We start from the raw sequence: 27,870 nt of genomic DNA, 5'->3' as shown, positions 1-27,870 counted from the left end.
TTGCTACAGTTTGGGCACAGAGAATGAATCGGTTGGTGGAACCTCAAGAAAAACGTAAGAAAAGACGATGGAGGGTCAGGAACTGGATACTTCAAAGAACATCGAGGGCACATAATTTGGTTGACATGGAAATAAGAAACCATAACCTGAAGATTTCAAAAACTTATTACGAATGTCTCAGGCGCAGTTTGACTACCTTTTGGAACGAGTTTCACCTCTGATTTCAAAATCAGATACTAATATGAGACAAGCAGTAAAAGCAAAAATTAAACTTCAAGTAACTTTACGCTATTTAGTCACAGGGGACTCTTTTAAAAGTCTGGAATATTTATTTCGTATTCCAAAGAACACAATTAGTAAATTTATACCTGAAAGCTGCTAAGCAGTCCACAAGACATTTATGGAATACATACAGGTAATTACAATAACATATAGTATACAACTTTTTCGTTTATTATTTTATTTGAATTTTCAACATAGTAATGTACGAGTATTCTAGGTCTAAGTATTTAAGAAATAGAAACAAACAATAATACAGAAATGGTTGACCAGCATAATAATATTGATCATTAAAAATGTTACCAACATAGAAAGAAAGTAATCGTTTGAGTAATAAAATAAGATCGACGTATAAATTTGTAAATAAATAGTCATCTGAGAAATCAGCACTCATCTTTGTTTCTCTCTCACTTAGTAGTGTTGATTGGTTGGAGGGGGTTGGTGGTGGGCACATCGCATTTGTTATTTGTGACGTAATTGACTCTTGAAGCCTCATGACAATTGGAGGCCCAATACTGCGTCGCATTGACGCAACATACTTTCCGAAATAGTCGTAGGAGTCCTCTTGGTTCATTACTGCAGTACGATTTGAAATAGCTTGTAATTTATCAATCGCACATGAAAAAAAAAAAAAAAAAAAAAAAGATTTGTGAGTCGTGCAGAACTTTTTCACCGATTGTAGATGATGAAGGGTACGATGGGGTGGAAGGCACTTTTCGTTTTAGTACTGTCCTGGGTGTCTCAGTTTCTGCTGGAATCTGTGATGTGCTTGGCGTGGTCTCGTTGAGATCGTCAACAGGAGTTAAATCTACAGATAGGGATTGTGGCTTCTCCAGTTGTGATTGTGCATTTGTGTTGATTGGTGACACCTGCAATCGAAACATTAATTTTTTTCAGAGGCCGGCAACTTCAGATGAATGGAAAAATATAGAGTATGGGTTTTGAGAACGATGGAACTTTCCAGGCTGTGCTGGAGCTCTGGACGAAAAAAAAACATTGTCATTTGTGCCCCTCCTGCTGCTGGATCTGATTATTACAATTACAAAAGTAGTTTCAGTATTGTATTGCTAGCTTTAGCTGATTCCGATTATTGTTTCCTGTATGTTGATGTAGGAGATAAAGGAAGAAATTCTGATGATGGTATATTTCAAAACAGCTCATTGTACAATGCTTTGGAGACAAATTCCCTTGCAATGCCAAGTGAGTTTATTATTGTAGGGGATGATGAGTTTCCGTTAAAGACTTATCTGATGAAACCTTACAGTCGGCGTAACATGTCTCGACAGGAAAAAATCTACAACTATCGAGTTTCAAGGGCTCGAAGAGTTGTAGAAAATACTTTCGGCATACCTGTGAGTAAATTTAGAGTATTTGAAAAACCAATATCTTTAAAAATACAGTCGGTGGACAAAGTAGTACTAGCCTGCTGCTTGTTGCACAACTGGCTGCGGAAAACGAATCGCGCCTACACCTCACGAGGTTTAATTGCGAGGATGAAAACCATCGTATTTTCCCTGGATCTTTGCGTCAAGAGGAAATTACTGACCTACAGAACCTTTGGCAAACTGCTAACAGACATCCACATCGACAGGCACAACCAATTCGGGATACGTACAGTGATTACTTTAATAATGAAGGCGCTGTGCCCTGGCAAGATGTACTACTCGGCGACGTTCAAAATACAAAACCGTAGAGCACATCAGTGTCAATATTATGATCAATTATTTTGTACATGGTTGTCTTCAATTAGTATGTGTCACAAAGTAAATCCATTGCTAGATATATTTTATCATAAGAAAGTATTGTTACAGTGCTAGATACTTTTGTATTAAAGGAAGCTTGTACAGTTCCTATGATATACCTACTATTCTGTATAATATTATAAAAAACTGTTGTAATAACGTAGATGTAAGGAACAATTCTGAAAATGTATAAAATTTCAAATATGGAAACAAACTTTTATTTCACTTACCAGATTTGATAGTGTGGGTCGTTGCTGAACGAATGGGCGAACGGAAGAATTCATCTTGTCAAATCAGAAGATTTTTGGTTTATAAACCTCGTCAGTGCCAGCTCCAGACCGTTCGCTTTCGATTATTTTCTTCACTTCTTGACAATACGAACTCCTCAAGTTTTTAAATTTCTCAATTACTTCTTTCGGTCCGAATCCTGGAATTTGGAGCGCATCACTAATTCTTTTGGCAGCAGCCATTCTTGCATCCCAGTCTCTGTATTCTTCTCTGCTTACATTTACAAGACCTGCTCAGTAGCGTAAAATTCCAGAAATTATAAAGTTTCACTGTCTTGCAACTTGATCACACGACCTTTAATGGCACTAGTTGCCATCTTGTTCGTAGCACTAGATGTTGTAATCTGACACAGCCACAGCCGAGGAAAACTCACGACTGAAAATCAAACACGTTTGATATGAAGCGTGAGCCTTCACGCCTGCCTGCGACGTCACAGTCAAACTCACGTCTCTTCGTTCACACGGGTACTGTCCCACCACAGCATGTCTCACGCTAGCGTGTCACGCCCCGTGTGAACCCGGCTTTACGTTTAAGCATTTTGTATCGTCAAGTTCACTTCTTCAATCAGCAGGACACAAGTGGTCGTAACAGAGAGCGCAAGGTGACTGTTTCCACCGTGAGAAGCTCTTCTTGGGGACGCGCAGTCCTTCAAACTGCGCGAAGCGGCACGCCTCAACTCTAAGCTGGTGCAGCTGTTGCTGTGAACAGCTTTGATACTGCCGCTACTTCTACTGCCAGTGCCAAGCCGACAGAAGTATGCTGATTGTTGAAACACGGCGACTGGCGTCTTGGCCGGTCAGCAGCGCCTTTTGAAGGCCCCATTAGAAGCAATGTTCCGCCAGCGGTGGCCCAGTGCGGCGACTACTGTGGGAAGCTTGGTTTGGGAGTGATGGGGATGATGGACGGTAGGGTGGGAGAGTAACAGGTGCGAGCGACTACACAGTTCGGTTAAGTGGTCGTTCGGTTGAACGACGATCGGATAATCGACGCTCTACTGTATGTACATTTTTGACATTCATGCACAACTCACCATACACTTCCGTCAATTGGCGATGGATTTCAATCGGCGCAGTGCCCTTTGCGTCCAAAAATCGAATAATTGTGCGCAATTCGAACTTGGTGGTAACATCCAACGGGAGCTCCATTCTCAACGGCTGCCAAGCCAAGACAGAGCGCCTCAGCGCGGCGTGCACATGTTTCCACAAGTGCGTGAAGCACTCTTCATACCGAGCGAGGTGGCGCAGTGGTTAGCACACTGGACTCGCATTCGGGAGGACGACGGTTCAATCCCGTCTCCGGCCATCCTGATTTAGGTTTTCCGTGATTTCCCTAAATCGTTTCAGGCAAATACCGGGATGGTTCCTTTCAAAGGGCCCGGCCGATTTCCTTCCCAATCCTTCCCTAACCCGAGCTTGCGCTCCGTCTCTAATGACCTCGTTGTCGACGGGACGTTAAACACTAACCACCACCACCACTCTTCATAACAGTGTGACCAACTGCCACACTAACGGAGCTCTGTATTTATAAAAAAAATAGGAGATCTTACGTTTGGGATTACCCTCGTATTACATTTATCATCTACTAGTGTTTTGGGGGTCTGCTGGAAAGTTTCCTTTTAATGCTATAAGTTTAGTTGGAATTTTTAGATGGGACTAATTTTCCGCCCTCTGAATAATTATTTCGTCACCGTTAGTAACTCATCTGATTTATCACAGAGAACACCATAGGCTACGCAGTAATAAAGAAACCTACCTTATTGTCAATATGCTGCTTTCGTCACTGCCATTAAAACGAAAAAGGAAATGTGGGGAAACGGTGCTGGGCTTCATCCACAGAACCGATACGACGGAAGCCCCCCTGCACGTGCTATACCACAGAAACGCTCATGCGCACTCGTCTATCGACAGGTCCCGCGTCCCCTTCCCGTACGTGTGGATCGGACGGCGGCGCACCGCGCTGACAGGCCTGTTACCTGTCCGCCACACCGCTGCCAGCGCGTCCCGCACACAGGCGCTGCCACCAATGCTGCTACTGCTGCAAAACGAAAATTGGCAGAAATTCCGCCGGCCCTAGCAGTCCGGCAAGTGACAGGACTCGTTTTCTGCATCCTCTCACTGATGTACCTCCCAACAGGCGCAGCTCGCGAATATTTTGTCACCTGACGCCGCAACCTCGCACCACGAATAAAAAAATAAACAATTGGCAGAGCGCAGATCCAGTATGGTGAACCATCTGGCACATCGGGTAATTTTGTTCTTATTTTTGTGCTGAGATTTCTCAAATCCTCCCGTCTTACTGTAACCCGCGGTTCGTGTATAGGTTTACAATACCCATTTGTGAGTGTTTCTGTACCCCTAAAAGTGCCGGCCGGGGTGGCCGAGCGGTTCTAGGCGCTACAGTCTGGGGCCGTGCAACCGCTACGGTCGCAGGTTCGAATCCTGCCTTGGGCATGGATGTGTATGATGTCCTTAGTTAGGTTTAAGTAGTTCTAAGTTCCAGGGGACTGATGACCTCAGAAGTAAAGTCCCATAGTCCTCAGAGCCATTTGAACCATTTGTACCCCTAAGTAATTATTAGCATCCTGTAGAACTGATGATATAATTTTGGTCTGACATTTCGAATTTGAGTAGAATGTTTCGAAGGCCGATGTAGTATCAGAAACCCCAGTTTTGACTGCATACAATCCATGTAAAGTCTGTAGCAGAACAGTAACTACAGTGTTGTTTCTTTATTTACAGTTCTTAACTTACATTTTCCGTAGACGAGTAGCTTTTCTACCTCATTTTCTCCGGCGTGAACTGTACTCACACAAGCTGCCCGAATCACCGGTGTGCCTTTTCGTTGTGTTTCCATTTGTTTACTGTCAACTCCAGCAAGTGAACGAGTTACGTCATTCCGGGTGCCTGCACTGTGGGCAACTACAGGCGAGTCAAAGACAATTTTGTGTCACACTTTTATTAACATGTTAATCTTCTTCCCTTTTGATGATCTCCTTGTTACCCATATCTGTCGTACAGGCACACGCTCTACTTAGCACGATCTTCCAGGGTACTTCACTGCGACACATTTTTGATCAGCCCTGGCACGAGGAAGTGCATTACCGAATGGAAGACTACAGGACAATACTTAAAAAAGAAGTACTGCTGTTCGTATCGTCGTAAAGATTGGAATTACAAAAGAGACGATCATGCCAGTTAATGTCCCCGAGAATATTTTGAAGCCGGCCGTTGTGGCCGAGCGGTTCTAGGCGCTTCAGCCCGGAACCACGCTGCTGCTACGGTCGCAGGTTCGAATCCTGCTTCGGGCATGGATGTGTGTGTTGTCCTTAGGTTAGTTAGGTTTAATTAGTTCTAGGTTCTAGGAGCCTGATGACCTCAGATGTTAAGTCCCATAGTGCTCAGAGCCATTTGAACCATTTTTGATATTTTGAAGAAAAACAGACTTGATTGGGAAAATTATTGTTACTGAAGCGTTTCTTTTTTGAGACATGCTGAAATTTTTTACTACAAAGAACAGAGGAAAGTATAAATAGTTTGGGATATCGTTCTATCACGCTCAGCTAGAAATAAAAACACCAAAGAAGAATCTACGAACCATTAGAAAGAAAACTTACATTTGCTCTTACGTTGTGAAGCATACATGACGATCGCGTTTCTCAGGGCTTCTGTCAATACCGTAAATAAAGTAAATCTTTAAAAATGGAGAAGTACTGCAGCAGAGGAAAAATGAAGAGTGCTAACGTTAGTTTCATGTCCGAAAGAACAGACACCATATTCATATAAATATATAGTTCTGGCGATACCGGCCATGACCTTCTTCTTCTGTGCGGATGCACACACATTCCCCGAACTTTTACGGGACTTGGTATGAATGTCTTCCACGAGTAATGAGTGTGTTGTGGTGGGACACTACGAATGTAGTATGTGGACATAAAAGGTGAGAATGTGGGCCTCGCGGGAGGCGTGCGCGAGATAGTCCCTGCAGTCGCGTTATCCTGTGTGCCTTCAGTGGCTCAGATGGATTCACCTGCCTCGAGATGATTGGGTGTTTGTGTTGTCCTCATCATTTCATCATCACGCCGGCACGGTAGCTCAGCGTGTTCGGTCAGAGGGTTGGCTGCCCTCTGTAATAAAAAAAACTGAGTTAATTGTTCAACGACGAACTGAAACGGGTGTCTTTCGACATCCGCCACGAGCATAGAAACGAACGAAAACGAACAAAATGAGATTAAAAAAAAAGAAAAAAAGATGGGTAGAGCGTTTGCAATGTAAGCAGGAGATCCCGGGTTCGAGTCCCGGTCGGGGCACACATTTTCACCTCTCCCCGTTTATATATATCAACACCCGTTAGCAGCTGAAGGTATTCATATAATTCTAATTTCGTTCTAAACGGCTGCAGGTCACCATATGTTCTTTCTGACATGTCCGAAAGAACCGACACAATATCCGTACAAGTATATAGCTTAACTGCTGTCTGACATCTCGCCACAGCGTCGAAAAAGGATTACTCATTCCTCCTGGACTTCGGTCGCCTACATAGAACGCGAAACTAGCCACTATTGCCACGGAGGACTAATTTAATGTCAAGTGCGGCCCTAGCACAGCTTACAGCGAGTCCTGAGGGGCAGGACGTGTCTCTCGTAACTGAAGCATCCCTCCTTTGCAAAAAGCTCTCTACTGCTATAACTTATATCAGGGCTGAGTATAAAAATCAAAACTCACGGAATGTATAAACTTTATATCAAATAATAAAACTATTAAAGATTGTTTTTTGTCTCGGTAGGGAAATCCATCTATACTAAAATCAGAGAATAGTAACCGAGAATCTCATGCGTTAATCCACTTCCAAATCAGAGGTAGGTAAGTAAACGAATAGTGTAGACAAATGTTGTTCTCAATGAAACGAAACCTCTGACAATTTAGTAGGCCACTTACATTACATACTGCAATATCTGTCTTCCCCTACAGTTATTACCCTTCACAGATTCTTCACGTAGTTATTGCATGAGATCTTAACACACTTCACATCATCCTGTAACTTCTGCCTGTCATTGTTTTCCATATGTTCCTCTCCCTGCCTCTTCTGTGGAGCACCTCATTGTTTCCTATTTTGTCGGTCCACTTAACTTGCAACACCACCACATCTCTAACGCGTCTGTTGTCTTCTTTTACGGTTTTCCTGTAGTCCATGCCTGACTTCCATACTAAGCAGTCTTCCAAAAGCACACTCTCATAAATTTTGTCCTCGAATTAAGGCCTATGTCTGATACTAACACAGTCCCTTAGCACTGGAACGTCATTTTTGCCGGTGCAGATTCGTTTTTTGCCCTCTTTGCTGCGTTCTGCAGGTGTTACCTTGCTACCAAGACATGAGAATTCCGTTACTACATCTTCTTTGTGGCTCCCGAATTTGACGTTAAATTCATTGGTAATCTCCTTTCTGCTACTTTTCATTTCTTTTTTCTTTTTTTTGGTTTACTCTTGATCCATTGTGTGTGCTCAATAGCCTGTTTATTCCATTGAACCAGGCCTCTCATTCTTCTTCACTTTCGCCGGGAATAGCAATCTTGTTACCGAATCTCATCCATTCAATCTGAATTTTAATCCAACTCTTAAACCGCTCTTTTCTCTTTCTCATTGCTTATTCGATGTGTAGAGCGAACGATAGAGGCGAAAGATGGCATCCACATTATGTTCCACTTTTAATCCAAGAATTTCTTTCTTGGTCTTCCATTCTCATCGTTTTCCTTTTTTTCTTCCATTCTCATTGTTACCTCTCGTTACGTGTGCTTATTAGATATTACTCGCGATTCCCTATATATTACCCCTATTTTTCTCAGAATTTCGAAAAGATTCTACCATTTCACGTTCATGAAGGCTTACCTTTTCGGAAACTTGAATAGAGAGGTATGAAGCTGACATCTTGGGTTGTCGGGTGTTCTGCCGGATATCAGCGTCGTACTTGCACGATATTTCGGTCACGTAGCTCGAGACCTTCATCAGGTGCGACCTGAGACTGCTCCTCGAGTGGACCTGGTCCAGTATTTATGCCTATGGCCTTCCCCCTCCACCAACGGCTGCAGGCGCTTCCTCTGTGGTCCGCGCCCATTCCCTGTGACCTGCTGGAGCGTTGCTGCTCCGTTTTCCGTCCGCTGCGGTTCTAGGTGTTCCCTCTGCGGTCCGCGCCCACCAAACCCGCTCCTGGGGGTTTCATCTACGGTCTGGGGTACCAGGCGTTCCCCCTGCGGTCCGCGCCCACTCACCACGACCTGTTGGAGCGTTGCCGCTCCGTTTTTCGTCTGCTGCGGCTCTGGATGTTCCCTCTGCGGTCCGCGCCCACCAGTCCCACTTCTGGGTGTTCCATCTTCGGTCTGGTGCTCCTGGCAGTCCGTCAGGGGCTCGTTTACCATCTCCATGTCTCTGGTTATTCTGTTTGTGTAGTGTTGCAGCTGGCCCCGTTGCTCCTTTAACAATTCCAGAGCCAGATCCCAGGCTCTGCTTAGCTGGTACCCTGTGTCACGATTCATAAGATCGTCAGCCATTTTAATCTCAATCGATTCTCTTATAACACTGTCCCAAAATTTGGGTGTTTGTGCTAGAATCTTGGTATCCTCATACTTCATGGCATGATCTAGTTCTAGACAGTGTTCAGCAATGGCTGACTTAGTCACCTGTCTTAATCTAGTGTGCCTCTGCTGTTCTTTGCACCTGATCTCCACAGTTCTTGTCGTCTGGCCAATGTAGGACATGCCACATTGACAAGGTATATTGTAAATCCCTGGTTTTCGTAACCCCAGGTCGTCTTTGACACACCCCAGCAGTCCCCCGATTTTGTTGGATGGACAGAAAACACACTTGATATTGCGTTTACGCAGGATCCTACTGATTCTGGCAGAAATAGAGCCAGCATAGGGCAGATATGCCACCTTCCTTGCTTCATCTTGGTCTTCTTCAGGAACCTGTGGTATAGTGGCTGGTCGAAGTGCCCTCTCAATTTGTCTGTCCATGTATCCATTCTTGGAGAAAACTGTTTTGAGACGTTCTATCTCTATGGGTAGATTCTCTTGGTCTGATAGGGCACGTGCTCTGTTGGCCAAAGTCTTCAGAACCCCATTCTTCTGTGCAGGGTGGTGACAACTGCCGGCCTGCAGATATAAATCAGTGTGTGTAGGTTTTCGGTACACACTGTGGCCAATTGATCCATCTGCTTTCCTCTGGACTAGTACATCCAGAAATGGCAGCTGGCCATTCTTCTCCAGTTCCATGGTGAACTTGATATTAGGGTGGCATGAGTTAAGATGTTCAAGAAACTCATTGAGCCTGCGGACCGCAGAGGGAACACCTAGAACCGCAGCGGACGGAAAACGGAGCAGCAACGCTCCAGCAGGTCACAGGGAATGGGCGCGGACCACAGAGGAAGCGCCTGCAGCCGTTGGTGGAGGGGGAAGGCCATAGGCATAAATACTGGACCAGGTCCACTCGAGGAGAACACGACAAACTGAAAAGGGCAATGCAAGCCCTCAAACAGCCCGCCCATCCCCATCAGGGGTGGGAATGAAAAGTGCAAAAAAAAAAAAAAAAAAAAAAAAAAAAAAAAAAAAAAAAAAACACTCGAGGAGCAGTCTCAGGTCGCACCTGATGAAGGTCTCGAGCTACGTGACCGAAATATCGTGCAAGTACGACGCTGATATCCGGCAGAACACCCGACAACCCAAGACGTCATTAGATCGCCGGGAAAGCCTGAAGAGTTACAGGTATGAAGCTGTTTATGCGGTAGCTCCCGCACTTATCTGCCCTTACATTTGACGGAACTGTATTATTAACTATTTTCCGAAAGTCTGATGGTATGCCTTCAGTCTCATATTTTCTACAAACCAGCTTGATTGGTCATTTAGTTGCCACTCTCGAAAATGACTTTAGAGATTCCGAATAAATATTATTTATTCCCTATGTCTTAAACGATCGCAGCTCTCTGAAAGCTCCATTAAATTCTGGCTCTAATATCGGATCATCTGTGTCTTGCTTTAAGACTGTCATTTATTTTTCTGTAACGTCATGATGTAAGTCCCGTCCAACGTTGAGGCGTTCGATGCACTCCTTCCTCAAGCTCCTTTGCGTTTATCGTGGAATTTCCATTGCAGTCTTAACGATGAAATCCTCCGTTTTAATTTCACCTGATGCTGTTTTGAATTTTTGTATTTTCTGTACGCTCAATTAGTCTTTCCAACGACCTCTTCCTTTTCAGTTTCTTTACACTTTTCCTGCAATCATTTCGCCTTGATTTTCCACACTTCTTATTTATTTCATTCCTAAGTGACTTGCATAGAAATATTCCTGTCTTCCCGTGAAACTTTTTATACTATTCTCTTGCGCCGATCAGCTGAACTTCTGTATGTTTCCTTGTATCTACATTCCTCTCTTCTCTGCGACGCCGTTTTTAAAGATGACCGTTCATCCGTAGTAATCAGGTTACTGCTTCATAAGAGAACCAATCGCGTATCCTCGTTTTCGATCGGTAGACGCCATATAACAGATTTTCATTCGCTATCTAAACTAATGTATTTCCTATTCTGCATCACTAAAACTTCATCGGCATTATAGTGACACGATGTATAAATTCAGGTGGATTTTCGTAGGCGTGCTGGAAGCATTCAGATGGACTTGGTTACATTATTTCCTGCGACTCGAGTAGCGAACACTTGAGCCGGCCAACTAAATGCAGATGGTCTTAATTGAAACGTCTGGGTTCATCGCTAATTACCCTTTGTAGCAGGTCGCCCGCTTATCCCGGCAGTCGGCATCAGCAGACAAGACGCGCTTCTCCGGCAGACAGGAGGCCCAGAGCAGGGCAGTCGTTAGGGAAATCCGTTCAATTTCCTATCAAACGCTCATCAACAAAGGGATGGCAGCGGGCGCCAGCGGGGGGCGGCAGCGCACTGGGGTGCCACTCATCAATTAGCACCTCCCAACCCCTCCCCACCGCCCCCCTCCACTGCATCCCGCAGATTGGCAGCCTTTCAAGTCCGCCGCCTTCTGCCCTCCGAGGGATCTTGGCTCTCTGGGGCACACCCCTCTGTCTTCGGCAGGCGAGCGTTATTCGCAAGACAGAGGAAACCTCCCTACTTTTGTTCTCGCCGCGTCCAGGACCGATTCTTCCTTTTGACGCTCACACTGCGGGCCTGCTCTTCTGATTGGGGGAATGTGGTGGAGCCACCGTAAGCGGAGGAAGCGGAGAGTGTGTAAGATTTCCTGAGAAAGGAGTCGGAATATAAAGCGGTCTCCCAAGGATTAAATGTGCGCTCTCCTCTACCCTCTTGTCGATTGCAGGGCGCTGCAAAATGAGGGTATAAGATTTATGACGGTGCAAGTTCTGAAGCACAGGAAACTAAATAGCGAAACCTGAAGTGAACGTCGTCAGCGCAACTATTAATTAGACTGCTGTTTCAAATTATTTTTACTTAGGTCGTAATAGCTCCCATTCTTTGATAAATATGAGGACGAGTCTGAACAAGTATCGCCTTCCAGCGTTTTGTAAAATAGGTTTTTAACTGTCCTGAACATAATTAACTGTTGTAATATGTTTTACGTAAGTCAAAAAGTGTTTCAAATGGCTCTTAGCATTATGGGACTTAATATCTGAGGTCATCAGTCCCCAAGAACTTAGAACTACTTAAACCTAACTAACCTAAGGACATCACACACAACCATGCCCGCGCCTAGAACCGCTCGGCCACCACGGCCGGCGATAAAATACTTTAAAGATAAGTGATTGCATATTACAAATTAGACATATATGCGAATATATATATTTATATGTACAGGTATTTGATTTTCATTGCAGTTTAGTTGCAGGAGATGCAAAATTAAAAATTTGGGGGATGGGATGACAGCAATACATTTGTTCATCTTATAATTTGTATTTATACAATTTCATACTAATATCGTAAACAACATGTTTTTTTTAATGTTGTGAGTGTTAGGAGTCCAATTGTTGTTTTTATGAAGAGCCCAAGGAAATTATTTACAAACAGATTATTGGGTAGCACCAGCTGCTCATTTATAATGTGCGGGGGTGAACTGAGGGTACGAATATATACTTCTAATTCCTGTAAGAGGTCCATTTTCTTGCCTTTGTTAGCGGTATGTAATATATGCCTGTTGACATTAATGTTTAAAAGAGAGTGTCCATATTGATTCACGCGAGACTCTAATGCAGATTTATTTATTTTCTTAGTGTAACAACATCCATTTATTCACGATGTACTGAAGCTTCTGACGGTCTGTCCAAGATAAAAGCTGTTAAAATGGTCAGAAGTAATTTTGTAAATTCATGATTTTTGTAGACCCTAGCCCATTCATCGACCTGATAAAGGACATGGATCACAACAAAACAAATCGTCGTGTGCTGGAACTTATATAAGCGAATTCAGTTATTTCGCGTTATATCCAAATAAATGCAAAGCACTTTAGCATGTTTTTACTAATGAAATTGCTTATAAATGGTTCAAATGGCTCTGAGCACTATGGAACTTAACTGCTGAGGTCATCTGTCCCCTAGATTTTAGTACTACTTAAACATAACTAACCTAAGGACATCACACACATCCATGCCCGAGGCAGGATTCGAACCTGCAACCGTAGCGGTCACGCGGTTCCAGAATGTAGCGCCTAGAACCGCTCGGCCACAATTGCTTATAAGTGGCAGTTGATATTCCAATATTCCTGTGCAGTGGGGGAGCGCATGACGTGCTGTTGTTTAAAACATCTATGTACATGAAAGTATTAGCCATCCGACGATAGGCATGGTAGCCCAGAACCAGTTATGGCACTAGAGTAAAACATTTGAAAAGCATTTGTTGCTAGTTGCGGCATTTCCCGACTACCATTAATGGCTATAGAGTTCACAAGATACAGCATGGATGAAACAAGTACATATCAACAGGTCACAATGTATGACATTAATGTATTATAATAATTTGTGACATACTATCAGGAGAGATTCCGCAGGTGTTTAAATTCTTAAAGATGTTTACTATGAAAGTCTCGGCAGCAAAGAGTCACACTTCATAACCAGTTTCTTTCACATGTATTGACCATTTTCAGATCTAAAAATTAAATAAAACGTAACATTAATCCTTTTCCTACCATTGGGCATTAGGGGCCCGTCCGCGACGCTTAGTATCTTCTTTACTAGTAACTACACATTTCATTTTAGTGAAATGTACCTACTGCTTCGTACTAAGAGTGTGGGTGCACGTTTTCTCCCATACGGGTCTCGCAGGCGGTTAGAAGCAATTTTTCAACAACACGATGTCTCTCTGCGCAGCGTCTTTTAACATATTTTGCCATTGTTGACTCGAGCTGCCATTCTATCAGTGTTCAGAGGTCCTTCTTGTGACAAGCACATGTGTATTTTGGTGGATTATTTTGTAATAATTGCCTGTTCTACAAACTGAAAATGTTACGGAGAAGTGGACTATCAGATGAGGAGATAGGACAATTGTTAAGGCAGTCTTCTGATTCTGACAATCTTCCAGTAACGATGATAATGAGGTAGATGTCACTGAAAACTCAGGACTACACGAAGTGACGATCATGAAGAACGCCCTACGAAGATGGAGAAGCACAATTTAGTACAAATTCTGTTTAGTGTGACTTACTGTTTTCTCGCATTGGGAATGAAAAATCGGCTACAGTTCCTCGAGCGGGATTTTCTGGTAGGCGGAGCAAAATAATTTATTGAAATATGCTCAGAACCTACAGCTTATTCGATTAGGAACTGTGATAATGAAGAATCTTGGTTTTTCTTGTTCTTTCCTGTACCTCGCATCGACAAGGTGTGTATGTTGTTTATGAGAACCCGTTGGATATAGATATGCATGAAGTGAAATAGTTTCTTGACGTTCTGATCCTGATTGGAGTTTAGAAGTCAAGAAATGAAGATACTAGTCAGCTTTTGAGTGCTGAGAATGGCCAACCAAGAATGACCGACCACCGTTCAGTGCAATTATGTTTCACAATTGCTTCCGTGCTATTCTGAGGGTGTTGCGCCTTGACAGCGATGCAGCCCGATGTGAACAAAGGTCAAGTGACAAACCGGAACCAATTAGTGAAGTTCTTGACATGTCGGAAATTACCCTTATGAATGCTTACATTCCAGCGTGGTGCATGACCATGGATGAACAATACACACAACTCGAGGTGGCTGTCCATTTTGACCATACATCCCATCAAAACCTGGTGCATAACGAATAAAACTCTGAGCACTTTGTTAAAGTGCAAGAAGCTACTGCTGAATGATGGAAGTGCATTTGGGAAACGAGAAGAAACCAGAACTGTGCGACGGAGCGAATGTTGTGAAAACCCTGGTGACTGAAATTCAAAATTCAGGACGTAACATCACCTGTGACAGTTTCTTTAGTCTCTCGGGTTAACTCATTAATTGCTGTCAAAATATCTGATTCTATCCGAAAAAATACTTACTGCCGATTTTATTATACCTAAAGGACGTGAAGTATAATTTACATTATTTGGTTTTCAACCAGATGTGATGACAGCCTGCTATGTTCCTAAGAAAAACAACTTCGTTTCGTCCTTGGCGCTCTTCATGACAAACCAAATGTGTCATCATCACAAGTAAAGAAGCCTAAAGTTCCAACGACACAGAATGCCACAAAGGGCGGCGTTGACATCAGGGACCAGAAGACGCGATGCTACAGTGTGAACAGAAAAACAAGGCGCTGGCCATTGGTGGTTTTCTTCAACATCATTAATGTAAGTGTAATGGATGTATAAATAATTTGGATGATTCCGGCTGCCAATAGAAAAATGAAATTATAATGAAGTCCAGACCATTAGCTGCTTACAGGCGTTGATAAATACCAACGGGAACAGTTGAAAACGTAAGGCCCGGCTGGAACCTCCCGCTTACATGGCAGACGCCCTATCAGACTGAGCCACCTAGGGCATGCAGGATAGGGCGACTGCGGGGACTTACCTCTGGTTCGCTCCCCGTGAGACCCACGTTTCCAACCTGTCCACGCACAACGTTTCTAGTACCCCTGCCCGCTCTACTCATTACTTGCGGCAGTCATTCTACCGATTCCCGCAAGAGTTTGAGCAATGCGAGTGCATCCGCAATGAAGTAGATTATTGGCCGGTAAGCCTTATATATATGAAGATGGTATCTGTTCTTTCAGACATGTCCACAAGAACAGATACCATCTTTATACAGATAAGGCTTACCTCCCAATGATCTTCTTCAGTGCTCATTGCTCAAAACGGGAATCGGTAGAATAACTGTCGCAAGTAATGAGTACAGTGGGCAGGGGCATTACAAATGTTGTGCGTGGGCAGGAAGTTGGAAATTTGGGTCTTGTGGGGAGCGTGCCGGAGATAGGTCACTACTTTCACACCATATTCTGTATCCTCGGTGGCTTAGTTGGATAGAGAGTCTGCCTTATAAGCAAGGGATGCTGGGTTCCAGCCCCACTCGGGGTACATATTTTCCACTATCCCCGTTGATATTTATCAACGCCTGTAAGTAGCTAATGGTCTGGATTTCATTATAATTTCATTCTTCTAGAGCTGCAAGATCAGATACCATCTTCATATACATATAAAAAGATGAGATGTTGGACGTGCATCATCAATTTGGGAAAGCAGCCAGCAGGATTAAGTAAGTCAATGAATTTATTAGTGGCACTCGATCCACGAAGGCTAGCTACGAAAAGGAGAAGATGTGCATGTTGTATAGAGAAGAAAGATAGGAAAAGTCAGATTACATGTTAAGGGTGTGCCAAACCTGTATGCTCGGAAAGTTCTGCTATTGTCTGTATGAGTGTAAACATTTTGTTTTTAAAATGTGAGCTTTAAGAAGAAAAAAAAATTATTTTAAAAGTATTTGTACTTCAAAATTCGTTCGCATCATAAGTAGTGAAAACAGTGTCAGTTCAGGTCAATTTAAACAACTCAGACTTTAGAGGCCCGACTGGCAAACAGATTTTCTGGTAAGCAGAGGGTTAATGAATAAGTTTTTCGTTAGAGAATAAGCTAAAAATATTTGAAATTTAAATTCGTTTAAAAATTGTACCTGGAGATACAGATAACATAGTTCGAAAATATGTAAAAGTCTTAAAATTGTATCCTGTTAATCTAGAGTTATGAAAAGTCAAAATTCTCAAGGAGGAATAGTAAATTGCTGTAAAGTAACGCGAACAGCACACTAGTACACTTGGCACCTACCATTTTACTAAAGACCCATGCCCCATCGATGATGGATATATGAGGGAGGAAGGTGGGAGCGGCAAAGGAAAAGCGCAGATATTGAGCGGCATTGAAATAAATTAAATTGGTAGCAACCTATTTTGAGCCTTTAGTTCACCCTCACGGGCAGCAAGGCATACAAATAATCATTAATATTATTTACTCTGCTGTTAAGTTGACCACCGCCAATTTGTTGATTTGTAATCTTTTTCATTAGGTATAGAACATATGCCTACCTACATAGAAACTAAAACAAAAAATTCTATTGTATTTTTTTGTCCAAGACATGTTTTCATGTGAATGTTTTCCGTAATGCTATGGTGGTGATGTATCTTTGCATGTAAACAAGCTGCTGCAGTGGCTGAGCATCTGTTGTTTCTTTAACACGTTATTGCACTGTTTTTAATCATGTCTCACTTTTCACTATATTTTTAATGTGAGGCTAACACTTCAAAGTGTGCTGGTACACATAAACTCGACGTAAATGAGGTATGTTGAAAAAGTAATGAGGATTTAATAATCTCGCGTGTTGAATTAGTCTGATTTCAGTGACATTTTTTCATTCTTGCGTAGGTAAAGGTGTTCGAAGAATATCTCTGCATTGATAGCCGTATCGGAAAACGTATTTACTCATACTTCGTTGCTAGTTCGTGAAGTTTCGGCCAAAATCCTACAGTAATGACACCGCAGTCTCCATTTTCATCAGACATGGCTCAATGTGGCTTTATTTTCTTTTCAAAAGAAAAAAGAAAAAACCAAAAGGCAATCCTCTTAGAAGCATAGACGAAATTAAAAACTCGGCTTTTAGAGAACTAAAAGCTATCCTAAAGTTCGAGTTCCAGAAGCTATTCAGAAATTGGAAAAAGCGCTGTATATGTGTAAAATATCTAAAGTAAAATTTTTTCAATTATGTAAACGAATAAATAAAATTCTTACTAAAATGCCTACTTAATTACGCGTCAATTTTTGCATACACCTCATACATGATGCTTATGGAAAACAGAATGTTATGTTTGCACATTCCATCCCAATATGCACAAAAAAGGATCATTAAATAAGCATTAATTGCTGTAAAAATGTTTTAGCTTGGCAGAGAAGTTTCACTCAGTCTTCACTTAAGTTATATACTAAATATTAACCAATTATATGTACGGTTTGGCTGTTATACTAACTTCTGCATCTGTGTACATACTTCTAAAGCCACAGTACGGTGTGTGGCGAAGGATACATTGTACCTCTAATAGCGATTTCCCTTCCTGTTCCACTCACAACCAGAGCGAGGAAAAAACTACTGTGTATGGTTCAAATGGATCTGAGCACTATGGGACTTAACATCTGAGGTCATCAGTCCCCCAGAACTTAGAACTACTTAAACCTAACTAACCTGAGGACATCACACACATCCATGCCCGAGGCAGGATTCGAACCTGCGACCGTAGCGGTTGCGTGGTTAGAGACTGCAGCGCCTAGAACCGCTCGGCCACACCGCCCGGCAAACTACTGTCTATGTGCCTCTATACGAACTCCCATTTACCTCATTTTAAATTCCTGGTGGTTACGTGAAACTACATTGTGTAAGTAGGCTGTTTAGGTTTTTTTATTGGTAACGCCACCTCTGTATGAAAATCACTGGCTGTGCTGTGTGCAGTCTGTGGATGCTTTGCATTGTTGTCTGCCATTGTAGTGTTGGGCAGCGGCAGCTGGATGTGAACAGCGCGTAGCGTTGGGCAGTTGGAGGTGAGCCGCCAGCAGTGGTGGATGTGGGGAGAGAGATGGCGGAGTTTTGAAATTTGTCATGAACTGCTATATTTATATATGATGATATCAAGGTAAATACATTGTTTGTTCTCTATTAATATCTTTCATTTGCTAACTATCCCTATCAGTAGTTAGTGCCTTCCATAGTTTGAATCTTTTATTTAGCTGGCAGTAGTGGCGCTCGCTGTATTGCAGTAGCTTGAGCAGCGAAGATTTTTGTGAGGTAAGTGATTTGTGAAAGGTATAGTTTAATGTTAGTCAGGGCCATTCTTTTGTAGGGAATTTTGAAAGTCAGATTGCGTTGCGCTAACAAAATATTGTGTGTCAGTTTAAGCACAGTCATGTATAATTGTTCAAAGGGGACGTTTCAATTGGTGGCAGCAGGATCGTTCTGCAGTCAGCATCAAAAGACGGTTCTCTAAATTTTTTCAACAGAAAACGTCGAAAAGAATGCTGCCTTCTCCCCAGGGATTCGTCTGAGTTCACGAAGTATCTCCGTACTACTTGCGTGTTGATCGAACCTAGCAGTCTGCCTTGATCCCAAGTACTCGAGCAATACTGAAGAACAGGTCGCACTAGTGTTCTAAATGCGGTCCCCTTTACAAATGAACAATACTTTCCTGAAACTCTTACCATAAGCCAAAGTCGGCCATTCATCTTCCTCACAGCAGTCCTCACATTCCCAGTCACATTTCATATTGCTTTGCAGCGTTAAGGTTAGACATTTAATCGACGTAACTGTGTCAAGTAACACATTACTAACGCTGTATTCGAGCATTGTGGAATTGTTTTTCCTAATATTTCCCACTATATACAATACTACGCTTACGACAGTTGTCTCTGAATGTGTCATACAGTTATATTAAACTCTCCACCCGGTTGGCTATCACACAACAAGGCTATGTCCAAGAACCTCCAAAAACTTCTTAGCAGCTATCTCTGTAACACAGTAACCTGTTGTTACCCGATCCGATGTTTAGCACTCTACTTTACGGCTGGAAAAATTCGCTTCTTTTTTTGTGTTTTGGGTACAAACCGTGAGCATCAGGACTTTGTGGGCTGATAGTTTCCAATACGAGTGGCCGCGCCTGGTGAGAGATCGACAGGCCCGTCGAACAGCAAGAGCCCCCACGGGAACAGTGACTGCGCGATACGTTCCAATTATCTTCCGCGCATGCGCGACCACTTTGCTCAGCCGCTTGCCCACTGGGTGATATTTCAGCGGTTTTAATCATACGCCGATGTAATGCTGCCGGCTTCTGCAGGACGAGACATCGTAGTGTGGCTTTTAGAATAGAGGGAGTAAAATAGAAAAAAAAGTATATACTAGAGCAGCTACGTTAAAACCGGTAGCAGACCTTCGATTGGTCGTTCGGCAGTGGTTCAGTATGACAGACCTCAGATGTTACATTTGGTATGAAGTCCTAAACTACATGATCAGTAGACCGTTTGCATAAATTAATCTTCCATAACTTAACGACTAACTAGTTTTCACGGCAAACTGCACAGATTGCCTCTTTTCACACTCGTCAAATGGTTAATGCAAGGAACGTGTTATCCAGAAGTTATAGATTTGCGGAGAGCTACCTCCATTCCGAGGGTTATCATTAGGAAACAGAATAACAATTTTCGATGGAAGTAAATCTTTTCGTTAAATGTGGTATATCTTTTATTGACTTAATTTTGTTGCATTAGGGATCTAGCTCTTTGATATCAGCCTAAAGAGGTATATATTTGTTTTTACTTAAATGATGATTCTTGTTGCATTAACTTTAGGAATGAGTTTGTTTGCATGGGTTTCATCTGAACCACACTCCCATTGTTAAGCACATTACATCATTTGATTTTTCTATACATGAACTGAACAGCAGATTAAGGATTCTTTCAATTGTAATGGATGCAAATCCAGAACAGGATTATGAAAAAGTGTGCACCTAACGCACGAATAGTCCGTACGAATTTTCTGTGAATTCCCACTGCAGGTCGTAGGTTTCCCACTAAAGAGAACAGCTCATATCAATGAAATCGATATAATTTCAAAATCGTCTCTTTGTGTGTATCTAACCACGTTTCTCAATGGAATAAGAGCATCTTCACAAACAGGAAACTGCGCATTGTCGTGAAAAAGTGAAAATCGTGAACCCAGATTAGATTGTGCGGTAAGAAACTTTGTTGGAAACGTAACTGATCATAATGTTTTCGAGACAACGGCACAAACTACCATGGATGGTGGAGAACAATAAATATGTCGAGTTAAGATATAATAGCCCAGAGAGAGTAAGCCGACAATTACCAACGCAAACATGTTTTGCGGTACGTCCTTCAGTGAAATTCGTGAACTTGTGAATTGTTTTTTGCATTAAGCAACACAATGACTGGCCAAAAGTCTCGGGAAGGTACTGAATATGACGATAACAGCGAGGTACATCTCTAAGGTCCCTCAATGCTGCAGTAACACATAAAGGCATAGATCCTATAGTGTACTGGAATATTTATGGAAGGGTACTGACCCATGTAACGTACAGTGCTTCCAGACCGCCCCCCCCCCCCCCCCATATGGCTCTGCAGAGATGACGTGAAGTCCTGCCACAAACCTTGTCTCTTCATTACTGAATATTAACCCTAGTCACTTTGACTTCGAAGACCCTTGGGTCTTCACCAATCATCACAGCACCTAACCTGCTGCAATATCCACCAAACACCTGTCTGTAACAGACCGCACATATATCGTGTCTACTCTAGCGCCATAAGCTGCAACATTCAGGCGTCAAACACAACCCCCCTCGAAGAGAGACTACCGTTCCGTAACTTTTGCCACTCGTTTTATACAGCAAGTTCTGCTTAATAACGGCCACTCAGTTTTACGGTCACTGGCTGTACCCATCAAGAACGCTCTTACATATTTCATAATCCGGTGGAGTGCAAACTGCGGGTATAAAAAGAGGCTTGGGGTAGCGCGAGCGTAAATCCTTTTTCAATTTTAAAATTAATTTATTAACTTGTTTCATAAATTCCTAGTGGATACACAAGATGACACATGACACACAAGACTTAACATCTAACACTACAGAGCGTAAGATAAAATAATATGCCTCTTTTCATTTGATTATCTTCTCAATACAGGGGGCAAGTAATGTTATATCAAACATAATAACCCAACAGAGAAAGGAGAACAAACAAGAAAAATGATTCGAGGTTTGAGGACTGCTCCTGGAAGAGCCAACGGCTAACTGCGCCACAAACTGTTTAAGAAGTTATTGCCGCCGTGGCTCAGAATGCTGGACGCAAAATGCGATCATCAAGCACTGCAACAGATGTGTCACAACTGCTGAACACTCCATGGCCCACCTTCGAAAAGCGCTGCGAGCAACTGTGAAATGTAACCTAGCATTACTCACCAACTTTGGCCACGTGTCGCAGACGTTCCTGTAGACTTTTCTCGTACCTTTCTTGCAAGGATTGAAGTTGACGATATGTGGCCTCATAAAATTTTGCGGAGTGATGGAGTACACTTTATACTCACTGGGGCAATAAACTATAATACACATATCAAAAAAAGTTTTGCATCACACCGGTTCCCAGAAATCCTGAAGCTAGACGTTGGCTGTGGATACTGTGTCACAGACACAGTCCCTTTGACTGTTCAGAGATGTTACTAAACCCTTCCAAAGATGTAAACAACCATGCATGAGCAGCGGCTAATAAACAGAGGGGGTCCGACAGCCGATCAGTTCCAGTCATTTCACCAGGAATAAGGTGCACAGGTCGAGTCGTCTATAGTTCAACCATGCCTAGACGGTCAATAACGCGGTTCGATCGCGTCCGCAATGTTACTATGTGCCAGGAAAGGCTCTTGACAAGGGAAGTGTGCAGGCGTCTCGGATTGAACGAAAGCGAAGTTGTTCGGACATGGAGGAGATACAGAGAGACAGGAACTGTCGATGACATGCCTTGCTCAGGACCCCCAAGGGCTACTACTGCAGTGGATGACCGCTACCTACGGATTATGGTTCGGAGGAACGCTGACAGCAACGCCACCATGTTGAATAATGCCATTCGTGCAGCCACAGGACGTCGTGCTACGACTCAAACTGTGAGCAATAGGCTGCATGATGCGCATCTTCACTCCCGACGTCCATGGCGAGGTCTATCTTTGCAACCACGAGACCATGAAGCGCGGTGCAGATGGGCGCAAAAACATGCCGAATGGAACGCTCAGGATTGGCATCAAGTTCTCTTCACCGATGAGGGTCGCATATGCTTTCAACCAAACAATTGTCGGAGACGTGTTTGGAGGCAACCCTGTCAGCCTGAACGCCGTAGACACACTGTCCAGCGAGTGCAGCAAGGTGGAGGCTCCCTGCTGCTTTGGGGTGGCATTATGCGGGGCAGACGTACCACGCTGGTGGTCGTGGAAGGCGCCGTAACGGCTGTGCGATACGTGAATGCCATCCTCCGACTGATAGTGCAACCATACCGGCTGCGTATTGGCGAGGCATTCGTCTTCATAAACGGCAATTGACGCCCCCATCGTGCACATTTTGTGAATGATTTCCTTCAGGATAACGACATCGCTCGACTAGAGTGGCCAGCATGTTCTCCAGACATGAAACCTATCGAACATGCCTGGGATAGATTGAAAAGGCTGTTTATGGACGACGTGACCCCCAATCACTCTGAGGGATCTGTGCCGAATCGCCGTTGAGGAGTGGGACAATCTGGACCAACAGTGCGTTGGTGAACTTTTGGATAGTATGCCACGACGAATACAGGCATGCATCAATGCAAGAGGACGTGCTACTGGGTATTAGCAGTACCGGTGTCTACAGCAATCTGGACTACCACCTATGAAGGTGTCGCTATATGGTAGTACAGCATGCAATGTGTGGTTTTCATGAGCAATAAAAGGGCAGAAATGATGTTTATGTTGATCTCTATTTCAATTTTCTGTACAGGTTCCGGAACTCTCGGAACAGCGGTGATGCAAAACCTTTCTTGGTGTGTGCAATTGTCACCGCGAACGGAGTTCCATTGCAAGTGAGCGCGTCACCATATGGCGTGGCTTCACGGCACAGTTAATGAGTGGTTCATTTTTCGTTGAGGAGCGCACACGGCAACGACCAAGGCATGAAGCGTGAACGTCACACGTTACTGTGACCTGCTTTTCCGATACGTGATCACCGTGCTACGGGAGATAAGTTATTTGGACTCAATAGTTTTGATGCACGATGGAGCTGAACGTCACATTGCTAATGAAGTCACTCGGTTACTCTATTTCACCTTTGGAGAAAACCGAATCATTAGCCAATGGTTCCTAATTTCATTGACACCAGGATCACCATCTTCGAACCTGTGTGGTTTCTGGCTCTGCGGTTATCAGAGGGACAGGTTTTCATCGAAACCTTAACATACGTTGGGGGTTGAAGATGAGCATAGCGAGGGAGGTAGCCCACATCCCACATGAGATATTTGGGGCAGCAACAGAGCACTCTCCTGCGAGGTTCCAGGCTGCCTTGTATGCAGATTGTCGTCACATTCAGCAACGTTTGGAACCTAAAACGTAAATATGTTACGCATTCATCAAATGCTACCATTTTATGTGTTGCGTTTAATGGATTAATCGTTATTCGTCTTCCGCTTGTTCTTCATATTTTTCCACAAAGTTTCATTGTCCAACGGCCTGTCAAGTATCGAAATTTTAATTACAGCCACCCAGTATGAAAACTCTTGAACTAATTTTATGATTTTATTTTCATCCTTTAATTTTGGCATCTTTCTTCATTTGTTGTTGAAGCTCAGGCGTACAAGAGGCAAAGAATATAGGGTGATGATCAAGATAAAGATAGTTCAGATGAAACCAATCAACACTTACACAAATACATACAGATTGTACCCAGTGAATCCAAAGAATTTAGAGACGGAAATAAGAAAAGATACAGAAAAGTTAAGATGATGGTGTTATTACTTCATATGTTCTACATTCTTTCGCTTCACTTGGATACAACACACAAAACGTTCTTACAACCACGTGGAACTGTCAGGAAAGTTCTTCTTTGGAATACTGTGGAACTCGAGGGTCACATTGGCATCTTCCTCGGTCTGGGCAAACTGCAAGAGATCCACTGTGCTCTTTGTCGTTTTTTGGTTGGTTCCTATTCATAATGACAGTGAAGATTTTTGCAGAAAAGAATGGTTGGCGATTTTTATTTCAGTCAAGTGGCGATAGGCGTCTATGGGACAAACTTTCGCACATAATTCACATCTTCAAAACAGTCTGGAGAATGTCTTGAATATTTGATTTAGAGATGTTCAGTTTGTGCTCCATTACGATCTGTTCCAGAACTACGACACACTGCCTTCTCGCAGCTGACCAGCTGACCTGTTTAATGCCCAACTGTCGTTTACAGTTCTTAGTTCAAGCTGCAACAGTATTACTGCCCTGACGTCACTTAGGGTAACTCAGGGAGAGTTGGACCACTTTTTTTCTTTAGGGTGAAATTAATCGGTTTTTAATTTTTTTAAACTTGTGGCAGCATTTTCCTATAGATTGTCATATAAACTTACATACAGTGCGTTATTGAGGCCCTCCCACTCCAAGTGCAAGTCACACAACGAAATAAAAATATACGTCAGCGGTCCATCTCACCCGTAGGTGTATGGGTGAGATGGACCAGTATAGTGGGAGAGATGGACCACGTAAATAATTGCTACACATGAAGAAAAGAGTGAATGGAAATCACAGACTTTTATTGGAATATGTAGTAATGAATACAGTAAGACATTTCAGACCAAAACAATTTTATCAGTTTGTTTTTGTAAATAGTGAGCGAACACTTGATTTCCATTTATTCGTAGATTTTGTGCAAACTTTAGGATATTTTTCTCCCACCACAGCTATTACACTTATTAGCAAATGATGAACAACTTTCATGTGACTTTCTTGAACAGGATATACACTGAATCTAATCGTCTTTTTTGTTGGTTTCGTAATAGATTTCACCACACCCCACGCATTCATCTTCATTCCATTCGTCGAAGCATGGGCTAAATCAGCCACCGTATAAAATGGTACAAGTGGCTTCAAGGCATGCTTCTTCAGTGTTGCAGCTTTCTGCATCTGATGAACATGGTGGGCTGTTTGCAGCATTTTCTTTTGACTTTTCTTGGGTCTCTTTTTCTCCTCCTTAGTGCTCTGCTTTGTTGGTAGATTTGGTTCCCTTTTTTCTGTCGCCTTTCTTTCCTCAGCCCTCTTTCCCTTTACACTTTTCATATTTTCAGCAGAATGTAGCACTTTGGAGACAATTGTTGTGTTCCTCTTGAAATTCGGTGTTTTGTCAATAGAAGGAACAGGTGATATTTCTTCAAAAAGCTTTGTCGGTGTTTGCTTAGATATCGGAGTGGTTAGTTTTGATGTGGTAATCTTGGAAGTCTCGGATTTCGTAGGAGTGGTGCTTGAAGTTGTGTCGGCGAAGGAACTCAGCTCTTTTGACATGCTTGGGGTCGCTAGGTTTGTTGATGAGCTGTGAACTCGTTGGTTGGCTTGAGTGCTAGATTCAGCTCCTATACTCGTTGGCACTGACTCAACTTCCGACAGAAGAGCATAGTCGGGGATTGCAGACATACTCAGTGGAATATTCCGCATGCCTTGAAGCCACTTGTACCATTTTAGACGGTGGCTGATTTAGCCCATGCTGAATTTAGTAGTTTTCCAAACTGAAGACGGTTTATTTTCCTCCCTGTATTATTTATCAATGAATTGTTGCAAACTTTGTAAAAATAGTTTTTCAGTGATTTGAAAACCGTTCGATCCAACGGTTGCAACCAGTGGGATGTATGTGGAGGTACACTCATTACAATAATCCCTTGTTCCTCTGCAAACTCTTAAGTTTCCAAACAGCTTGTGTGAGACGTGTGTTCATCATGTATTAACAGTACTTTTACTGCTGGTTTCCTGGGACTGAAATGGTTTTTTAGCCAATCCAGGAAAATAGGACTGTTTACATACGCAGATTTTTCAGACATTCTTACAATTGCACCAGGTGGCATTCCATCCATAAATTCCTGCCTTAGGTTTTTCCCCCTCATTATGGAAAAGGGTGGAAGAAATGTTCCTTCGCCATTGACACAACACAGAACAGAGATTATCTTTCTCGCCAGACGTGACTGATGGAAGGTTTCTTGAATCTTTAATTGCTAAAACACTACTAGGTTTGTTGTTCAGCCGCAGCCCAGTTTCATCCATATTGAAGACGTTGCCTGGTTTGATAAACCATTCGTTTTCGCGCTTGGCAATTGCAAGAAGCTTGAAATACTGTTTCAAAGTGTCTTTATTCATCCCTTTGGCTCGAGCAGCTGACATATCTTCCGCTCTTCTTACAGTTATATTGGGATTACGTCTAAGAAAGAAATGGAGCCAGTCGTAACCAGCCTTTTTTAATTCCTTATAGAAAGTTTGTTGTATATTTAGCCTTTCAGCTAATTCAAATTCCATACTCCTTACCGAATCTCTACATGGTACAAAAGCTTCCTCTTGAAGTTTCTTAATGTGAGCAAAGACTTTTCGCTCATTCTCAATACCCAGTAAAGGCTGAGGTCGCATACCACCATTAGAATAATTGTTTGACTGCTGTCTTCTTTTCAATGTAGATTTAGGTATACCAAAAGTTTTAGCTGCATCATTGACATCCATGACATTATCCTGCACAGCATGTATGGCCTTTATCGATCCATCTTCGGTCCATTTGCCTCGCTCACAATATCTGGTCCTTGCATGCAAAAATATGTTATTCGATCAATTTTTAAACTATTAATGTAATTTCCATGGTCACTTAAGATATATTTAATTGTGGTTCATCTCTCCCTAATTAAAATGCATGGTCCATCTATACCGATTGTCTGGGAGAGATGGACCAACCCGATTTCAGTCTGCAGTTTTAGAGCTCGGGGGCCATTTTAGGTTAGGTACATGCCAACACATTTGTCAAGCTTTTAGTAATAAAACTGCAGGAATACCATGCAAACTGTGCCGTAATACTAAAAGAACGTAACTGCATGATGAAGCTTTTCAACTTACCAAAAGAGAAAATGTGATATTTCTCCTGAACTAAGACGATAATGACAACAACACTTTTTCACGACGTTCGTTCAATAAAGAGCTTATGCACAAGTGAACGGTGCTGCTCTCTGGCGGGGCATTCATGAAATACGCCACTGGTCCGTCTCACCGAGTGGTCCAACTCACCCCGAGTTACCCTATATCACAGGACCGTTTTCGTACAAACTCCGCTATCATTTACGTCTGTAACTTGCTCTGACTGTGCGTTTTCCTGTGTTCGATTCATATTCGTTTTTTTAATTGTAATTTATAGAAGTGTCTCATAAAAAGAAATATTTTTTCTCTCTTCGCTGGTACTAAAGAGTATTATCTATAACCTAAGAAATAAATATAAAAAAATTACCGTATTTAATGAGATGTTAATGTTTCTTGTTTCCTTTTTTTAATGATCACGAAAATGACACGTTTAGTTGTAAATAACACA

Source organism: Schistocerca americana, chromosome 3, assembly GCF_021461395.2.
Source record: "Schistocerca americana isolate TAMUIC-IGC-003095 chromosome 3, iqSchAmer2.1, whole genome shotgun sequence".
Classification (NCBI taxonomy): Eukaryota; Metazoa; Arthropoda; class Insecta; order Orthoptera; family Acrididae; genus Schistocerca; species Schistocerca americana.
This window is presented reverse-complemented; position numbering follows the sequence as displayed.